Source organism: Nicotiana tabacum, chromosome 11 (assembly GCF_000715075.1).
Source record: "Nicotiana tabacum cultivar K326 chromosome 11, ASM71507v2, whole genome shotgun sequence".
NCBI lineage: Eukaryota > Viridiplantae > Streptophyta > Magnoliopsida > Solanales > Solanaceae > Nicotiana > Nicotiana tabacum.
The window spans coordinates 16,899,865-16,908,282 of NC_134090.1; the positions used below are offsets into that span (position 1 = coordinate 16,899,865).

Sequence of the window (8,418 nt, forward strand, 5' to 3'; positions counted from 1 at the left end):
CTGAAGGGTTGGTCAATCTAAGTTCACAGGCAGATGAACCTGGTTCATCTATTGAGGAGACCCTAGCAGAACTTCTGAAGAAAGTAGGTGCCAGTTATGATCCAAAGAAAAGGAGATCTCCAATACCAAAAGCCCCTAGTGCTGCAAAATCTTCCAAGAAATGAAAGGCTTCCTCCCCAACAACTACTGAAATTCCCTTGCCAAAGGGAAGAGCCACAAGAAGTAGGGTGAAACAGAGTGAGAGTGAACTACAAAAGGCTTTGGCTAAAAGTAAGAAGAAGATGATGGATAAAGGAAAAGTTAAGGTTGCAGAGTCCTCTGAAGCTATTGATGTTGAGGAGATGGAACAGGTCCATTAGGAGGACCATACAACATGGAGATTCAGACTCCCAAGCCCAAAAAGACCAAGACATCTTCCAAGAAGTCTTCATCTGTGTCTAAGGCTGTTGAACCTTCATTGGCCAAGAGGACAAGGTCTGCAGTGAAAAGCAAACAAGTTAGAATTTCTGAAGATGAAGAATGGAGTGGTGAAGAAGAAAGTGAGCCTGATGGTGAACAAGACAAGCTGGCCAAGTTTGGCAAAAGAAAAATTTTGAAGGGAAGATTGCTGAAAGACTTAGTGGAACTAGGAATGGTTCATTTGGTTGATGCCCTTACTGTTCAGGGATGGAAGGATATGGTCCTTCAGATGGATGGAAGGCTAGCTAGAAATGAGATTATTGAATTCATGGCAAATCTTGAGGTCAAAGATGGAAGATTCACCACCCTAGTAAAAGGAGTTCAAGTGACATTCGACGCAGAGAAGCTGGGAGAGATTCTTGACTTCCCTGCTGAGGGATATGATGACTACACTAGGCAAAGATGGACTAGTCTGGATTCCCTTCCTCTTGCTCTTGAAATTACTAGGAGATTCTATGATGTTGAAGAAGTGAATAAGGCCAAGTTTGTGCACAAGAGTGAAATGAAGCCACAGCACAAAGTCCTCTTTGAGTTTGTCAACAAGTGCCTACTGCCTAGGCAGGAAAGAAGACACATTGCTAACTATATGGACTTAGTTCTGATGGAGTCACTACAAGAAATATGAGCTATGGAGACATTAAATAAATGTCGTATTAGGTCACATAAATGTCACATAATCAATTACCGACGTTTATTTTACATTTATGCTAAATGTCGGAAATTTCAATGTCGGAAATTTTCCGACATTTAAGTAAATGTCAGTAAATGCTTAATGACATTTATCTACTGACTTTTTATCAAATGTCACCCATTTGAGTTCATAACCATATAATTTGTGACATATAAAAAAATATCAGCAAATTATTTATAAATTAAAAAAAATATAGACGCACGGTTAAAATTGAAAACAATACATTTATTATATTTCCTTTTACATACAATATAGAAAAGAAGAAAAAAACAAATATATTTATTTGCTCTTCGCAATACCGCAAACATTCACATTCATGTCAAAAGTTTCAAGTGTCATACACCACAGATAATTTAAATGAATTTAAAAACAATAGTCCAGTACAGTATATACATAATTGTAACTTTTCTCTTTGTTAACATCTTCAAAATAGCCTATACAATTTGAAGCTTTAGTGTCCGTGTTCTTTGATGAAGAAGCTTTGGTATCAGTATATCACCACGCCAAGGATTCACCCACACTATAGTAGCTCACATCCTTCAGAAGTGTTGTCTCCAATAACTGAAAAGAAAAGAATTATACTAAACTAGTTAGGGAACGATAAAAAAAACAATATTAAAAAAGTAAGAAAAGCATTAATAGAGGCACAATGGCCTTGTTGCCTTTGCGACATAGTTTTAAACAAGATAATGCACCAAACTATTTGTTTAGTATAGATTGTGACACATGATAAACCAACAGAGGCAATGCAAGTAAACACTAGTATAACAAGTACAATTGATTACCACACAAAAGGGTACAGAACAAAGTAAATGATCAAGCTGAAACAATATACATAACAATTTCAAAGGGATAACCTAACAACCTGATAGGATAGATTAAAAGAAACAACCAATCCGGAAGATTAAGTGGAACTTGGAAGCAACATAGCCTCAAGTGGACTCCATGTAGTTCAATCAGCGAGTTGGCCTCTAAATAAACATGGATAATAAACAAAGATTACATACACACATGAACCTCTAATGGATTCTTTATCATCTATCAGCAATATCTCATCTATCGGATTGTGGCACACATATATGAAATAGGATATATCAACTATCCAGAATTCATTCATATCCAAAGTGAATGAATCACAAACCCATTTTTTAATATGAACAACCCATAATTTCAAATTAAAAGAAGAAAAATTAATTGAAGATTCCTAAAAGTCTCAATAAAAAACCTCGCACCGATTACATTGACTTGAACTATGGATTCTCCTTCTGGCAAGGTCACAAGACTACGAACTTCGAATGTCTTGAAGGTGAAGAAGTCATTGACTGCATATTCGATTTCAGTTCGATTTGAATTTGTTCACAGAGGTTTGGAAGGGATCTCCTAAAGAGGCGAGAGAAGAGAACGGAGGTGGAGGTTGCCATCACCTATGATTCTGTAAAATATGACATAAATAGCATAGCCCCTTTCGAGCAAGATGAATAGAGAATGATGGATGTTGTCTCGTAGAATTTAGGGTTTCATAGGAGGACGGTTCTGAAAGGGGGCTGGAGATAGGGAAAATAAAAAGAAAGGAATGAGCGATTTAAATTCAATTGCGTATAAAATTTCCCACTGTTTGCTGCAAATGTCGATAAACATAGTGAAAAATACATCATTTGAATCAAATGTCATAATATTTAATGACTTTTCTTGCTAAATGACGTTCATTTAACCACATATTGCTCTAAATGTCAGAAAAGTAACTGTTTAATGACATTTGTTATAAATTTCATCAATTAAATGTGGTTGTAGCCTATATTTCTTACAGTGAGTGCCTTGAAAGTGGAAGGCAAATCAACTGGCATGCATTCATCATCAAGCTACTGGACAGGGCCATAAATGGCTCCAAAGCCCATGCCACCCCCTATGGATTTATTCTGACTACTGTTTTAGATCGATGAAAGGTGCCTCTGAAGAAATGGGAAATGGCCACAAGCAAGGAATACTTTGGAATTAATACTCTGATTTCTTGTGACTATCTAGTCAGTGTCATTCCAAATAAACCTAGTTCATCCAAGAAGACACTTGTCAACAAAAACGTCAGGGCTTTAGTTCAAGAAAGTGAGGCCAAGGATGTTGAGATAGCTAGGCTGAAGGCTAGCTTAGCAGAGGTTGAATCTGAGAGGGATGCTCTCAGAACTGAGCTTACCAAGGAAAAGGAGAAGAGTGATGGGATTCTTCACAATATGATGAATCTTCTCCAAGCCCAAAACAAACCATCTAGCTCCCCCAAGCCTTAGGAATTCTAGCCTTTATCTCTTGAACCGGTCTAGTACCATCAGTGACCCAAATTAGGGATTTCTCTTTTTTTTTTTGCTCATATTTTGAATATTTTTGCTTTTTGTTTGTGGATTGTGGTAGAAACATATATTTTATCAATGATATCTACTATTTTTGCTCTTGTTGACTGTTAACATTTCCTTGATAGTTTAAATATGTTTGTCTGATCACTGATGATTAATCCATGATTGCACTTGCAGTTGCCCTATTGGCCATGAGTACTTATTAAAATCTGCGACTCGTACTTTGTTTATGAAACTTTTCGATGATGCCAAAAGGGGGAATAGATATTGTGCTTTACATATTGTGCCAAAAGAGAACACAGTTTAGGAAAGGATAAAGTTAGAGTATGAGATCAACTAGAACTCTTCCACCATGGAAGAGTACCATCTGTATCCTAGTCAATCTCTAATTACTAACCCCTTAAATATCAGTGTTGTTCTCTTTTACAGGTAATGCACATAAGCAGAATTTAAACGTGAATTAAGAGCAAAATAGCAAGGCAATTTTGCAAGCAATTTATGTGTGATTCAAGCGTGCAATCCTGAAGCTACTTGAACCAGATAGAAGAACCAGTTCCAAGTGTCTATCTTTTACTCTAATTCAATTGTAGTAAGTGATTTTACATTGTACCTTTCAGCTATTATAAAAGCAACTGTATTAGGTACTTTAGTTTTCAAGTTAGACTTAACTTGAAGTTGTCGCAACAGTTGAGGTTGTATGCCACGACGGGATTAGAGTTAATCCCAGGTTTACAAAATTTGTAAATACAGTTTTTGGATCAGTGATTTTAGTGGAGAGTTTGGGAAAATCCTACTGGAAGGTAGGTCATCATTTTTTCACCTTTTGAGCCAGGTGTTTTTCACGTAAAAATCTCTGTGTTCTTTATTTTCTGCACTTATTATTCCGCAATAGTAGTAGTTGGAACACATAGAAGAACCAGGTCCTTCTATAATCAAGTTAAGCAAAAATTGGGTACCACACAAATCACCCCCCTTGTGAGATATTGAAGTCTAAAACATCAACTTGTCCTATGAGAAAGAGCCGGTAGCTATTCTAGACCGGTAGGTTTGTCAGTTGAGATCGAAGAGTTTCCCTTTTGTTCGTGTTCAGTGGAGAGGTCAGCCTATTAAGGCAGCGGCCTGGGAGTCTGAGTCCGATATGCGAACCTGATATCCCCATATTTTCTCCGACTCAGGTACTTCTTTTCTATGTCCGTTCGAGGACGAACGGTTGTTTTAAAGGTGGAGAATGTGATGACCTTGTGTTACAAGTAAATTTTGTATTCCGGGGCCTTTAAAACCTCTTTTTTGTCTCACCTCGATATGCGTGTGTAGTCCGAGGGTGTTTAAGAAAAGCGTTTATGTGAAAACTAAGTAAAATAAGGAAAATTGGCTTTTAAAATTGAATAAAGTTGACTTTGGTCAACATTCTTGGTAAACGGATACGAACCCATGATCCGATGGTCTCGTAGGGTTCGTAGTAAAATTTGGGACTTGGGCATATGCCCGAAATCGAATTCCAAGGTCCCAAGCCCGAGAAATGAATTTTTTAAAGAAATTATTTTCTAGAAAATATAAAGGTTTTTAGAAGTGAATTGATGCAATTTCTTGATGGTATCGGGCCCGTATCTTGGTTCTAGAGGCCGATACAAGTTTGAAATAATAGTTAAGTTGAATCTGTAAAATTTGGTAAAGATCGGAATTGGTTTGGTATAAAACGGACTTATAGTTGAGAAAATAGTAATTTTGATGTTCTTGAGTGATTTTATGAATTTGAGGTTTAATTCATAGTTGTTGATGTTATTTTGATGATTTGATTGCACGACCAAGTTCATATGATATTTTTGGACTTGCGTGCATGTTTAGTTTGGAGCCCCGAGGGCTCGGGTGAGTTTTGGATAGGCCACGAAGTGAATTTGGACTTAGAGAAAAGGCTGTTGCAGGTTCAGCTGTGTTTCAGGATCTGATCTCGCAATTACGAGGTCAGGCTACGCAATTGCGAGCCCAACAGGCTTGGCAATTGCAAGGTCGTGATCGCATTTACGAAGAAAGATTTGCCTGCCAGTGTTCGCAATTGCGAACCACCCTTTGCAAATGTGAAGTCATCAGGGGAGGGACAGTATCGCAATTGCGACTATTTGTTCGCAATTGCGAGGTTAGCAGAAAATGCCCAGGTTCGCAAATGTGAGGCCTTGTTCGCATTTGCGAGCTTCGCAATTGCAAATCTCCTGTCGTAATTGCGACATCTATGACTAGTTAATTGGGACTTAGATGCATTTTTCTTCATGTTTCAAACTCTCTCAAACCCTAAGCTCTCTTGGGCGATTTTCTAAAGAAAAGTTCTTCTCCAAATCAATTGTAAGTCATTTCTAACTCATTTTCTTTAATATATAACATCTTTTCACATGATTTCAACTCAAAATCAAGGGTTTTCATGGGGAAATTGGGTGTTTTGGGTAGAACTTAGGATTTTCAAATTTTGGGGATTTGGAACTCGATTTGGGGTCCGGTTTCAAAATAAATTATATATTTAAGTTCGTAGGTGAATGGGTAATCAGGTTTTGGTTCGAACCTCGGGTTTTGACCATTTGGGCCTGGGGTTGATTTTTGTGATGACCCGGCCGGTCATCTTAAGAATTAACGCCCCGATCCCCTATTAGCTGCTTTCCCCGTGTTTATTTCTGCCATTTTGATTTGCCGGGATGTTCGATTTTGAGTTTCTGAGAGTTTTGGGGCACTTAGTCCCTAAATGAGAGCTTAAGTATTGGAAAGTTGACCGTAGTTAGAACAGTGTGAAAACAGCCTAAAAATGAAAATCTGATGGTTCCGTTAGCTCCGTTGGGTGATTTTGGGCTTAGGGGGTCCGTAGCTAATTTAGGCTTGAAATGCCGAAGGTTGAATTTTTGAAGTTTCCGGTTCGATAGTGAGATTTTGATCGGAGGGTCAGAATGGAATTCCGGAAGTTGGAGTAGCTCCGTAGTGTTTAACGTGATGTGTGTACAAAATTTCAGGCCATTCGGACGAGGTTTGATAGACTTTTTGATCGAAAGCATATTTTTAGAGTTTTTGGAATTCTTAGGCTTGAATCCGATGAAAAATAGGTGTTTTGATGTTGTTTTGAGCATTCCGAAGGTTGGGACTAGTTTAAATGACGTTTTAGGATTGGTTGGCAGGTTTGATTGAGGTCCCAGGAGCCTCGGGAGTGTTTCAGATGCTCAATGGGTCATTTTGGAACTTAGAGAAATTGCAGAAAAATTGCAGCAACCCAGTTCTGATTTCCTTCTTCGCATTTACGAGTGGGGTCTTGCGTTTGCAAAGAGGAGCTGGGGCTGGGGGAGATTTAATTCTTCGCGTTCGCGAAGTTTCTCCCACGTCGCGAAGCTAAGAGGCCTTAGACCTACGCGTTCGCGATGGTGTTCCCACGTTCGCGTAGGAGGAGGAGACTGTGCATCGCATTCGCGACTAGGTCATCGCGTTTGCTATGAAGGAAAGCTGGACCAAACAAATTTGTGCTTCGCAAACGCGAGGGTCCTTCCGCGTTAGCGAAGAAGGAAATACCTGGGCAGAATATAAAATTTCAAAATCGAGGGTTTAGCCATTTTTATCAAAACTTAAGCTTGGAAGCTCGGATTTGAGCAAGATTTTGAGGGATTTTCAGAGATATCGATTGGGTAACGATTCTTAACTCCTTTTTGCTTGTAGCCCATTAATCCAAATATGAATTCATCATTTAATTTCGGATTGGAATGAAAAATTGGGGAAAATTTGAAAGAAAGTTCTTAGACTTAGAATTCGACTTTTGATTGGGAATTTGATATTAGATTTGGAAAATTTCGGTATGCATAAACTCGTGAGGGCGTGAGGATTCTGAAAATATAAATTTTACCTGATTCCGAGACGTGGGGCCTGAGGGGCATTTTGGTCATTTTACCTAATTTCGTGTATTAGCTTAGAATTATTTTGTAGAATTAGTTACTTGAAGTGTTATTTACATTATTCAATTGAATTGAATAGATTCGGGCCATTTGGAGTCGAGAACTCGTGGCAAGAGCGTGGTTTTGGGTTGATTTTGAGCTGATTCGAGGTACGTGGCTTGTCTAACCTTGTATGGGGGACCTTCCCCTTAGGATTTGTATATTTGGTAATTAAAATGCCTTATACGTGAGGTGACGAGTGCGTACTTGTGCTAATATTTGGCAATTCGGTTTTCTTTAAGTAATTACTAGTATGTTTCCTTTCATGTTTCTATTATTTGCACTATTAAGCATGTTGTTAGCTTAGGAAAGCATGTCTAAGTGACTTAACTGCTTTACTTGCTCAAACTGCCTTACCTGAATTCTGTGCAGCATGCTAGGCTAGGACACTTGTTGCCTTGATATGAAATTTTGCTATTTCTGTATATTTTCCTATTGCTATTGTGCATTTATTTTGGGACTACGGATGTGGGATTCCGGTAGCTCCCCCTTGTCTATTTATTTTGGGACTACGGATATGGGATTCCGGTAGATCCCGCTGCACAGTTATATGGAACTACGGGAATACACCCGGTAGATTCCCCCAATATTGGGTATTTACATTTGGGTCTACGGAATGGGATTCCGGTAGATCCCCGCACACTATGAGTTGGACTACGGGATGGGATCCCGGGAGATCCATTGGATATGTACATATGGGACTACAGGACGGTATCCTGGGAGATCCCCGATTATTATTATTGGTGCTGAGCTGTATTCCTTTCCGTGTTTACCTTGCTTCTGTATAATTGTTGTTGTTCTGTACATCCTATGTTACTTTACTGCTGTACTTATTTATATTGTTCTGTTCTATACTGTTGATATTTATATTTTATTTAATCTCAGTAGGGCCCTGACCTTCCTCGTCACTACCCGACCGAGGTTAGGCTTGGCACTTACTGAGTACCATTATGGTGTACTCATGCCCCTTCTA

General features: G+C 38.7%; 1 long non-coding RNA gene across 1 annotated transcript; it reads right to left on the reverse strand.

Annotated features, from left to right (window-relative positions):
* Nucleotides 1-1,349: 1,349 nt before the first annotated feature.
* LOC107759121 (uncharacterized) lies at nt 1,350-2,974 on the reverse strand. The gene is made up of 2 exons (XR_012696905.1): nt 2,383-2,974; nt 1,350-1,711 (listed from the first exon to the last, which is right to left on the reverse strand). It is a non-coding gene; the product is annotated as an uncharacterized LOC107759121 (long non-coding RNA).
* Between the last annotated feature and the right edge of the window lie 5,444 nt (nt 2,975-8,418).